We start from the raw sequence: 12,875 nt of genomic DNA on the forward strand, positions 1-12,875 counted from the left end.
CCAGCATTGAGTTCCGTCCTAGGGGCTCAATACCGGAAAAGAACTGAACAGTTTTATCCTAATGCATTCTGAATGGAGAGCAAGCAAATCAGGATGTCTTAAGTTCAATCTTTTTGCCTTTTCAGGATGGATATAATACTGCAGCATGCTGTCCAAAATTCCGAAACACTTGCCGAAATGCCGGATCCGGCCCCGAGTGTTCTGGCAAAACGTATCCGGCATTGCAGTCTGTGCATGGTCACATGCAAAAAATGTGAAAATAAATAAATGCCGTTTTTCCGGATGACACCATTGAGACGGATCCGGCATTTCAATGCATTTGTCATACGGATCAGGATCCTGATCCGACTGACAAATGCCATCAGTTTAACACTTGCCGGAATCCTCTGCCGCAAGTGTGAAAGTACTCTTAGGAATGATGCTTGAAATATTGATGCTGATGTTGGAAAGTTTATTTTAACATCCAATATTCTACAGTACTGTAAAGGTTAAGGGAATGCAGTGTTTGCAGCACACTGTATACAGGTTACAAGCTAAAAGTCATGAAACACGTTTTTACTTGCGTAATCTGTATGTTGTTATTATATACAAACATGTTTTTTAATACTGGTTTTGCATTGTGGAAATAGGCATTTTAGATTTTTTGTATGCCAAAATTTTTAAACTGCCATGTAAGGTCAATATTAAAGGGGTTGTCTGTCCCAGGAGCCATCAACCCCAATGCTAATAAACTGTGCCTCATAAAAACTAATAATAATCTGTCATCTGTCTCGCCATGCCTGCACTGCTGACCCATTCTGAGCCGCTTCTAGTCCCTACAGGCCTGGAGGTGACATGGTCCCATGACTGCTGCCACCAATCACTGGCCTAAGTGTTCAAATGTGCTTGAGTGGCACATAACTAGCACGGTACCAGCAGTGATGTGCCATGAACAGGTGAATAGTTTTTATATTAGGGAACAGATTAGGGGCATTGGTGGTATCCATTCATAAGCTGATCAACCACATATTGAATTTTAATAGTTATGCTGATAGCATGTTATACCACCCCCTAGTTGGTGAACTTTTACAAAAAAATGTTTGCTAAAATTTCAAACAAAAATAAGAAAAACACAGCTTTACCCTGTTTTATGCAATTTCCAAATTGTGTTATTAGTGCCATTTTTAATTTGTGGCATTTTGTGCTCTGGGTGTTTTCGAAATGTTACTGAGAAGTTTAGGGAGAAAAACACCTGAAACCAAACCTGTTAGTACAGTGCTCATGCCCCTGTCTACAGGCAGGAACGTGCGCTGCTGTACTTAACCTACTCATCCTGTCTGGTGGCCTGGGCCTGCAGTCCCTTTTTATCTACGCCCACAGCGGGCCTGGGTGCTAGAATCTTGTTCTCTTCCTGCAGGACGCAGCCATAGGCTGCACGTGCTTCCTGGCTCTCAAAGGGCCAGCGTTCAAATGCCCTAATTCTTCCACAGCCTATGACTGGCTGTCTCAAGGTATTTAAGGCGCCTTCCTAGTTTACTTTAGGTTGTTCTAGCTTACTAGTTCTAAGTGAAGGTGTGCTGTTCCTGACTGTCTGACCGTGTACTAACCCGACCACTACTTGTTTACTGCACTGACTCTTTGCTTCTTGCCCTGACCTTGAATTAGTTTCATGGATTTGCACGTACTCTGTCTGCCTGCACTGACCTCTGCCGTTTACTCACTACAAGTATTGCCTAATTCCTCAGGGCATCATTGTCTCTGGCCCCTGGGTCCGCAGCCAACCACACTAGGACTATTCCAAGAGGTAGCGGCCTGGTGGCTCCCCTGCAGTGAAGACCAGATCCCTGTATAGGAGGTTAGAGGATGAAAACCAGGGGACTGCCAGGATAACACCCTTTGGTCTAGCCCACGGTTAAGCTGGTTAGTTGGTATGGTGGGACCACATCCACTGACTATATCACATACCTAGAGTAAGCTGTGTTTTAATAAAATTGCTACTGGTGTGGGCGGGGAAGATGGCGGGCTGGCTGGACCATCTTTTTAATAATTTTCCACTACAGTTTTTGGCATAGAAAATTACCTTAATTGGTGCCAGCAATGAAGCTGGCATAGTTTAAAGCATGTTGCACTGCCAGAGGTATCAAGCGCCAAAGTTATGTAGAGGCCACACATCAACATATAATTGAAAAACTCATGGCATATAATTGAAAAGCTCATGGCTTCATAGAAAACATTATAGCTAACTTAAGACATTTTCTCTCTGTCAACCATTAGTATAGGGCAACTGAAAGAAAGTAGCCATGCAAGGTTTCAAAATAAGCATACATTCTCAATGCTTGATGTCTCTCTATCAATCTCTAATATTGTGGCTGACATTCACTCCTTTTTATCTTCTGCAGCGAGCTACTCTGAGCAGTTTAGCACAAACATTAAATCTAAAGGAAATAGGAAATCTGCCTAGTTATGCAGTGATATATGCCTACTCCAGTATAACTATGTGGTTGGATAGATTTGTAATTCAGACATCTCAGAAACTTGTGGATGTGATGACCTTATTGATTTTCACCCAGCTTTAAAAAAAAATAAAAAAAAATGAATATACTGTATGTTTAACAACTTGACAAAAGATGACAACTCACGGATATTCACTTTTTAATGTAAACCAGAAATGCAATTCAACCCCTTCCAGACATCCGTGGAGCAAGTGCCATAGCTACTGGGTGCCTGCTGTTTCACATAGCAGACACTGGGGCTAATGTCTGCTGGAAAAAGATGATAAATGTGGCAGGGCCATTGTCCCCGCGCCTCGCGAAGCATCTTTTTGAGAAAGTGGCGAAAGTGGTGGAGAAATGCCACTTGCGCAAAAATGTTTGTGCAATTGGTGTTCAAAAGTGACTAACACACATTCTATTTACATTCTCAGGTGTAAGCAGAACTAAGAAATCATGTTGATTAACCCTTTTATGTCTTATACCAAGGAAAAAGCAGTACCAATCATTCCCAATAAAGAAGGGAACATATAACATCAAAGGTGGGACAATAACACATTCAAACTATCAAAAATATAATTTATATTATATTACATTTCAGAAACCTGTTTAAGAAAGAAAACACTATGGGGATCATTTATTAAACAGAAATACGCCTACATTAGGTGTATTTCTGGTGCAGATTGTGGACCTTTGCACCGAAATCTGTGACTATCCCCACTCACGCCAGGTCTAAAAAGAAGCGGGCGTGGCAAGGGTGAGGAAGAAGACGGACCGACAGGCCCAACTCATTTACCATTTTCTACGCTGGTTTTAGGCATAGAAAATGGTCTAAATGTAAGACAGCAAGAAAGCTGTATCCATATATAAAATTTCAGAAACCCTCTCAGGAAAGAAAACACTATGGGAGAGATTTAACAAAACTTCTTTGGGAAATGATTGGTGGAATCTGATTGGTTGTTATGGACAATTAAGACAGTTTTCCTTGACACTAGTTTTGATATATGTCCCCCTATATTCATATATTACATATATACATATATACAGAAACTCCCTCAAGAGATAAACTTCAAGGGGTCAATAGAAATACACAAGGTCTGAATGTAGGTCCCTCCTACTCCGAACCCTGAGTTTCAGACTCCAAGTGGCTTATGTATTATCTTATATCACCAGCATGGATTTATTTTAAAAAAATGTCTCAATGTGGCAGAAGGATTACATGAGCCTGGACTTAATACATCATAGATATGTTCAGAAATCCTCTTCTTCAATGATCTTTTGCTTTTTTGAACATGTGGTTTTCTAAACATCTCTATGACATATTAAGTCCAGGGTCATGTAATCCTTCTGCTGTACTAAGACATTTTTTTTGATAAGTCCATGCTTGTGATAATGCACACAAAGGTATACGGCTGTGGGAGAATACATAAGCAGATGAGGAGGGGTGGTTTGGAAACACAGGGTGCAGAGTAAGCAGGCATTTTGGATTTTGGAATTGGAAACAAGGGCACCAAAGGGCTTAAATCTCCATTCAGACTTTGTGTCATTCTATTGGCTTCTTGAAGTTTCTCTCTTGAGAAGGTTTCTAAAGTGTAATATATGGATACAGGGGGAGAGTTATCATTACTGGTGAAAATGAAAACGGGGCTTCGTTGCACATTGCAACCAATCAGATTCCACCTTTCACAGCTCCTTTGGAAAATGAAAGGTGGAATCTGACTGGTTGCTATGGGCAACTAAGCCAGATTTCCTTTACTCTAGTAAGGAAAGTAAATAGTAAAAATATAAATATTCAGAGAGGGCTCACCTGTATAATCAAGAGTGGAAGTGGGTGCACCTACCAAGAGGATTCACCCAATCCTCTAAGGTAAAAAATGACAGGATCAGAAGAAAGAGTGGTAGGGCACACCAATATTCGGAATCACAAGGATAATAACAATATTTTATTATTAGGTGACATACACTGTTGAATAGCACACGTAAAAATTATAAAACTATAAAATACAATAAAATAATAAAACAATAGCATACAAATCAATACTCTTATATATATAAATATGCTGATATTTGCCCTAAAGTCTATTTAAATGGTGGTTGTTGTCCTTCCAAGTGGGTTATTTAACCCAATCAGTGCCCCAATAAATGAAGTGGGGAGTAAATCCGCTGTTTGGATAAAGTCTTTTCTTATTTAGTCACTTGTAACAGATATTGCGACTCAATAGTCGCTGCGCCTATGTGAGCGCTACACTGTTGCTGCCTGCTAATAAAGAGAGCCGAAGCTGTTGTACTCACAGTTTGTAGTGAAATAAAGTCGGCTTGCTGCGTCACAGGTGGCGTCCCACGTGTGGTCAGCAGTGATGATACAGGTTACAGCAAATAAAACTGACGCGGCTTCGGGATCTTCAGTGTTTTTATATGGACGTGCTGTCTCGGAGATCAGTCGATGAGCATTTAAGCAGATCTTTTTCCAAGAGTGGATTTGACCACAAAGTCGACTCTCCCAATACGCCAATTTCCTACTTATCTTTACTTTTTTAAGATAGAGGAAGTCACCGATCCCTTGCGTCTTTACTTTCCTTTAGCGCTTCCAGTCCTCCGGTATTGTGTTCTGTTCCATAGGATAGTTAGGGCCACTGAAGAAGGAGTCGCAGTTAACTCCGAAACGCGTTTGGTAACTATCCTATGGAACAGAACACAATACCGGAGGACTGGAAGCGCTAAAGGAAAGTAAAAACGCAAGGGATCGGTGACTTCCTCTATCTTAAAAAAGTAAAGATAAGTAGGAAATTGGCGTATTGGGAGAGTCGACTTTGTGGTCAAATCCACTCTTGGAAAAAGATCTGCTTAAATGCTCATCGACTGATCTCCGAGACAGCACGTCCATATAAAAACACTGAAGATCCCGAAGCCGCGTCAGTTTTATTTGCTGTAACCTGTATCATCACTGCTGACCACACGTGGGACGCCACCTGTGACGCAGCAAGCCGACTTTATTTCACTACAAACTGTGAGTACAACAGCTTCGGCTCTCTTTATTAGCAGGCAGCAACAGTGTAGCGCTCACATAGGCGCAGCGACTATTGAGTCGCAATATCTGTTACAAGTGACTAAATAAGAAAAGACTTTATCCAAACAGCGGATTTACTCCCCACTTCATTTATTGGGGCACTGATTGGGTTAAATAACCCACTTGGAAGGACAACAACCACCATTTAAATAGACTTTAGGGCAAATATCAGCATATTTATATATATAACATTATTGATTTGTATGCTATTGTTTTATTATTTTATTGTATTTTATAGTTTTATAATTTTTACGTGTGCTATTCAACAGTGTATGTCACCTAATAATAAAATATTGTTATTATCCTTGTGATTCCGAATATTGGTGTGCCCTACCACTCTTTCTTCTGATCCTAGTAAGGAAAGTGTTTTCTTTTTTGAGAGGGTTTATGAAATGTAATATATGGATTTAAAGTTCTGTACTTTGAATGTGCTATTGTCCTACCTATGATGTTTTATGCTCCCTTCTTTACAGGTATTGATTGGTACTGTTTTTCCTTGATATGAGACATGAAACCATTAACCCCTTCAGGACACAGCCATTTTTCACCTTAAGGACCAGGCCATTTCTTTGCAAATCTGACATGTGTCACTTTATGTGGTGATAAATTTAAAACGCTTTTACTTATCCAGGCCATTCTGAGATTATTTTCTCATCACATATTGTACTTCATGACAGTGATAAAATTAAGTCAAAATATTTAATTTGTATCTATAAAAAAAATACCAAATTTACCAAACATTTTGAAGAATTTGCAATTTTCTAAATTTACATTTCTCTGCTTTTAAAACAGATAGTGATACGTCCAAAAATAGTTATTACTTTACATTTCCAATATGCCTACTTCATGTTTGGATCATTTTGTAAATTACATTTTATTTTTGGGGAATGCTATAAGGCTTGGAATAAATGACCCTATTGCAGAAACTACACCCATCAAGGTATTCAAAACTGATTTTACAAACTTTGTTAACACTTTTGGTGTTACACAAGAATTAAAGGAAAATATAGACGAAATTTCAAAATTTCACTTTTTGGGCAGATCTTTCATTTTAATCCATCTTTTCCAGTAACAAAGCAAGGGTTAACAGCCAGACAAAATTCAATATTTATTGCCCTGATTCTGTAGTTTACAGAAACACCCCAAATGTGGTTGTAAACTGCTGTACGGGCACACGGCAGGACGCAGAAGGATTATGGTTTTTGGAAGGCAGATTTAACTGGCATAATTTTAAGTTGCCATGTCACATTTGAAGACACCCTGATGCACCCCTAGAGTAGAAACTCCCAAAAAGTGACCCCATTTTGGAAACTACACCCCTTGAGGTAGTCAAAACTGATTCTACAAACTTTGTTAACACTTTAGGTGTTTCACAAGAAATAACCCCTTAAGGACTCAGCCCTATTTCACCTTAAGGACTTGGCCATTTTTTGCAAATCTGACCAGTGTCACTTTAAGTGCTGATAACTTTAAAACGCTTTGACTTATCCACATAGTGTACTTCATGACACTGGTAAAATGAAGAAAAAAAAAACATTTTTATTTATAAAAAAATACAAAATTTACCCAAAATTTGTAAAAAATTTCAAATTTCCAAGTTTCAATGTCTCTACTTCTATAATACATAGTAATACCTCCAAAAATAGTTATTACTTTACATTCCCCATATGTCTACTTCATGTATGGATCATTTTGGGAATGATATTTTATTTTTGGGGGATGTTACAAGGCTTAGAAGTTTAGAAGCAAATCTTTAAATTTTTCAGAAATTTTCAAAAACCCAATTTTTAGGGACTAGTTCAGGTCTGAAGTCACTTGGCGAGGCTTACATAATAGAAACCACCCAAAAACGACCTCAGTCTATAAACTACACCCCTCAAGGTATTCAAAACTGATTTTACAAACTTTGTTAACCCTTTAGGTGTCCCACTAGAGTTAATGGCAAATGGTGTTAAAATTAGCGAATTTAGATTTTTAGGCAAAGCAAGGGTTAATAGCCCAAAAAATGCTATATTTATTGCCCCGATTCTGTAGTTTGCAGAAACGCCCCATATGTGGTCGTAAACTACTGTACGGGCACAAACAGGGGTAGAGGGAAAGGTGCTCCGTATGTTTTTTTGAAGGCAGATTTTGCTGGACTGGTTTATTTACACCATGTCTCATTTGAAGCCCCCCTGATGCACCCCTAGAGTAGAAACTCTATAAAAGTGACCCCATCTAAGAAATTACACCCCTCAATGTATTCAAAACCCATTTTAAAAACGTTGTTAACACTTTAGGTGTTGCACAAGATTTAATGGAAAATAGAGATACAATTTCCAAATGTAACTTTTTTGGCAGATTTTCCATTTTAATATTTTTTTTCCAGTTACAAAGCAAGGGTTAACAGCCAAACAAAACTTATTATTTATGGCCCTGATTCTGTAGTTTACAGAAACACCCCATATGTGGTCGTAAACTGCTGTACGGGCACACGGCAGGGCGCAGAAGGAAAGGAATGCCATGCGGTTTTTGGAAGACAGATTTTGCTGGACTGTTTTTTTTTTACACCATGTCCCATTTGAAGCCCCCCTGATGCACCCCTAGAGTAGAAACTCCAAAAAAGTGACCCCATTTTAGAAAGTACGGGATAAGGTGGTAGTTTTTTGGGACTATGTTTAGGGTACATATGATTTTTGATTGCTCTATATTACATTTTTGTGAGGTAAGGTTTAAAAATAGAAATTTCATCTCCATTTGCCATAAACTGTTGATTGAGGAACACCTAAAGGGTTAATAAAGTTTGTAAAATCAGTTTTGAATACCTTCAGGGTGTAGTTTCTTAGATGGGGTCACTTTTATACAGTTTCTACTCTAGGAATGCATCAGGGGTTCTTCAAATGGGACATGGTGCCAAAAAAAAGGGCCATCAAAATCTGCCTTCCAGAAACCATACGGCGTTCCTTTCCTTCTGCGCCCTGCCGTTTGGTCATACAGCAGTTTACGACCACATACGGGGTGTTTCTGTAAACTGCAGAACCAGGGTAATAAATAGTACGTTTTGTTTGGCTGTTAACCCTTGATTTGTTACTGGAAAAAACGGATTAAAATGGAAAATTTGCCCAAAAATAGCTATTTTGGCATAGTATTTATTTTATTTTTATGACCGTGTTCATCTGAGGGGTTAGGTCATGGGATATTCTTATAGAGCAGATTCGTACGGATGTCTACTTAAAAAAAAAAGTATTTTGATTTTACACTATATTATCCTTTTATAAACAAAAAAACATTTTAGTATCTCCATTTTTTTTTCCCCGATTATCTTAGGTAGGGGCTCATTTTTTGCGGGATGAGAGGACGGTTTTATTGGCACTATTTTGGGGGTTATATGACTTTTTGGTCGCTTGCTATTGCACTTTTTGTGATGTAAGGTGACAAAAAATACCTTTTTTTGCACCGTTTTTATTTAATTTTTTTGGACTGTGTTCATCTGACGGGTTAGGTCATGGTAAATTTTTATATAGCAGATTCTTACGGATGCGGTGATACCTAACATGTCTACTTTTTAAAATTATTTTAGTTTTACAAGTCTGAGAACCATAGTTTTTTTTTCGATTGACAGTGACTAAATGGAATTAAAATTGGGGAAGTGGAATATAAATGTAGTACTCCATGGAAGTGTGGTACTCCCTGAGGCAACCAATAATGCAGAGGCCTGGATAATCGGGGCACGTGTCACACTGAGTGGTGGTAAAGTTCGGTATCCCCCTCCTGTGACACACTCTGCACTTTTTTGGGGACCGTCCCTTCTTTCCAGTATGGGGTACCACACCTGGAAAGTGTTGGCCAGGGATGATCCGGGTGCCTCCAGTTCCCGAGGTACTCCGGCCTGCTCTTTCCCGGTCAGAAAAGATACTGCCAAATAGAACTGCAGGAATGTCCCCGTGTTGCCAGTGCTCCGGGACAGCACAAAAGAGTTATACAAGGCAACCTGTACCAAATAGACCGAAACTTTTTTGTACCATGCTCGGGTTTTGCGCATGGCAATATATGGCTTGAGGACTTGATCAGAGAGATCAACTCCTCCCATATACCGATTGTAGTCAATGATACAATCGGGCTTGAGGACCGTTGCTGCGGTACCTCGCTGAGGGACAGGGGTGATGCCATTACTGTGAATTGTGGACAATACAAGGACATTCCTCTTGTCCTTATAGCTGACCAGCAACAGGTTTCCACTGGTAAGGGCACGGGTCTCACCCCTGAAGATAGGTACCTGGAGGGGGTGGGTAGGGAGGCCGCATTGATTTTTCCGTACGTCCCACAAGCGAACGTGGATCTGGCGGCAAGGGAACAAGGGGATACTAGTATAAAAGTTATCCACGTACAGGTGGTAACCTTTATCTAGAAGTGTGTGCATAAGGTCCGACACAAGTTTCCTGCTAACACCCACATAGGGGGACATTCTGGGGGTTAAATACGGGAATCTCGCCCCCTCATACACACAAAACTTGTAAGTGCACCCTTAGGTACTCTCACAAAGTTTGTACAGCTTCACGCCATACCTCGCCCACTTAGAGGGAACATACTGGCGGAAAAGGAGTCTCCCCTTGAAAGCAATGAGAGACTCATCAACCGCGACCTCTCTTCCAGGTACATAGGTCTCCAAAAATTGATGACCATCCTGATTTTGTACAGGCGGTTATAGGCACGATCACCTTGGGGAGGACATGTTGCATTATCTGCATACAATCGGGCTTCAGAATGGTACTATTCTGGCGGGCATAATAAAAAAATGAAAGTTTTAAGTAAAAAAAAGCGTCCTTTTCCCAAAATAAAGTTAAAAATTTTTTAAAAATTGGGGAAAATAAGAAAAGTAGACTAAAAATGCAACACCAAGTGATCAAAAAGGCGTATGCCCGCCAGAATAGTACCAATCTAACCGTCATCTAATCATGCAAAAAAAATGAGCCCCTACCTAAGACAATCACCCAAAAAATATGTGTGATATGTTTTTAACCTTGATTTTACTTTATATGTTTTTAATGAAGATGAAATAAACTTGTGATTTTTTTTATTTTTTTTTCTAAGACAGGGATGGAGAAGGCTTCTACTTTCTTTGCATAAGACTACTTTGTCCCATTGCCAATATGGAGCTTTCTGCCGTCTCTATTTGGAGAGGATGTGTTGTAATTAGAGTTGAGCGAATTTCTCCAAAATTCAATTCGGCTGGTTTCCCGAATTTTCAGAAAAAATTTGGTTCAATGCAAATTTATTTGTGGCAAATTGCGTAAAAAAATGTCTGTTTCCTTGCTGCAGAGAGCCTTTATAGTGGTGTAGAACACTGTGCCTTGCAGTAACACGCATAGGGAATCTGCTGTGGTAGTGAAACAATACTGTGAGCCAGTATGACAGGCGTCACTTTTAGAATCACTGCACACTTCACTTATTTGGGCAGTTACGGGGCCAAAACTGACTCAAGTGTGAACTCAGCCTTACAAGTCAACGTTAGCGTCAAGAAGAAGCGCACTCCTTTTACACCGTCGGCAGCTGATTCCACATAGATGTCTACAGAACCTATTCTATTAAACGCTTATATAAGTAGAGCCCCTCCCGACAGAATGGAAAGGATGTCAGCAGTAAGTTTGTGTTGATGTCACTGATTATTTTGCCCTTCCTCTGATCCATCAGAATAATAACCCCAAAACAACGGATTCTGTCTGTGGAGCATCCGCCATCACTCGGTCAGCATTTGGTCAGTAATCCATCAGTATAGCTAAAGCCCAAAAAACCAGGAGTGGATCCAAAACAGAGATGACAAGTGAATGGAATATTTGCATGTCTTCTGTGTTTTGTACCCACTCCTGCTTTTGGCTACCAAATCATAAGCTAATTCTCATGCAAAATATGGACCATGTCATGCAGGCATTACAGCTGTTAGATAGACAGAATCTGTTGTGCATCTTATTTTTCCTTCCTTCTGATGTCAGCCAGGCCGAAAGGCAAAATAGTGGCCCAGTCATGAAGTGGTAAGGTGAAAGCAGCATTAGGAGACCACAGAGTGGCCCAATGACAGAGTGAGGAGGTGGAAGCAGCAGCATCATCAGGAGAAAGTCACAGAGTGACACAATGACAGAGTGTGGAGGTAGCAGCAGTATCAGCATCAGGAGGCCACAGAGTGGCACAATGACAGAGTCTGGAGGTAGCAGCAGCATCAGGAGAAAGCCACAAAGTGGCACAATGACAGTGTGGAGGTGGCAGCAGCATCAGGAGGCCACAGAGTAGCACAATCACAGAGTGAGGAGGTGAAAGCAGCAGCATCATCAGGAGGAGGCCACAGAGTGGCACAATGAGAGAGTATGGAGGTGGCAGCAGTAGCAGCATCAGGAGGAGGCCACAGGGTGGCACAATGACAGTGTGGAGGTGGAAGCAGCAGCATAAGGAGACCACAGAGTGGCACAATGACAGTGTGGAAGTTGAAGCAGCATCATCATCAGGAGGAGGACACAGCGTGGAACAATGACAGAGTGTGGAGGTGTCATGGTCTTACCTTCTTGCTGTTCTCCTTCGTTTGACATGTGCTGGCGGCCATCTTGGTTTCTTGTAGCCTCCCACCCTGCGGCTTCTCCTTCCCACTGGGAGGAGCTGGATGCCTGCTCATATATATAGGAGGTCTGTGGCTTCAGTTCCTTGCTTGGTCCTCCTGTGTTCACATGCTTCTAAGACTGCTGCTGCTTCTGGTTCCTGATCCTGGCTTCGTCTGACTACCCTGCTGGTTCCTGATCCAGGCTTCGTCTGACTACCCTGCTGGTTCCTGATCCAGGCTTCGTCTGACTACCCTTCTGGTTCCTGACCTCTGGCTTCGCAAGACCCTGCTTCGGTTTAGCCATCCGTTTGGACTTTTGCCTTACAGCTTGATTTTCAATAAAGCCTTATTATTTCCACTTATCTCTTGTTGTACGTCTGGTTCATGGTTCCATGACATTAGGACCAAGCCATGAATTCTGACGGTACAGGGCCATCCTCGCTACCTACGCTGGTTGCCAGACTTGATCAGCAGGATCACCTGTTGGGTCGGTTCGCTGTGGCGTTGCAAACCCTGCTTGAACGCACGGCTCATTTAGCTTCCGTTGCCGATGGGTCGGTTGTCGCTCCTGGGCCCGCTCCTACTGCCGCTCCGGTTGTTGCGCCAGAGTCTACCCCGACACCTGTTGCTGCGCCTGCGGTGTTTCGGGGTATGACCGGTTCTGCCCCCCTTCCACAGCGCTTTGGGGGAGAGCCAACTCAGTGCCGAGGTTTCCTTAACCAGGTGGGCATTTATTTCGAGTTGCTGCCACATGCCTTTCCTACTGAGAGATCAA

The 12,875-nt window shown here is 41.2% G+C and overlaps 1 protein-coding gene across 2 annotated transcripts in view; it reads right to left on the bottom strand.

The window, feature by feature from the left end:
- Positions 1-12,875, bottom strand: part of RELN (reelin) — a 716,958-nt gene that overhangs the window by 287,189 nt on the left and 416,894 nt on the right. The window lies entirely within an intron of this gene.

This window comes from Bufo gargarizans, chromosome 2 (genome assembly GCF_014858855.1).
Source record: "Bufo gargarizans isolate SCDJY-AF-19 chromosome 2, ASM1485885v1, whole genome shotgun sequence".
Lineage (NCBI taxonomy): Eukaryota > Metazoa > Chordata > Amphibia > Anura > Bufonidae > Bufo > Bufo gargarizans.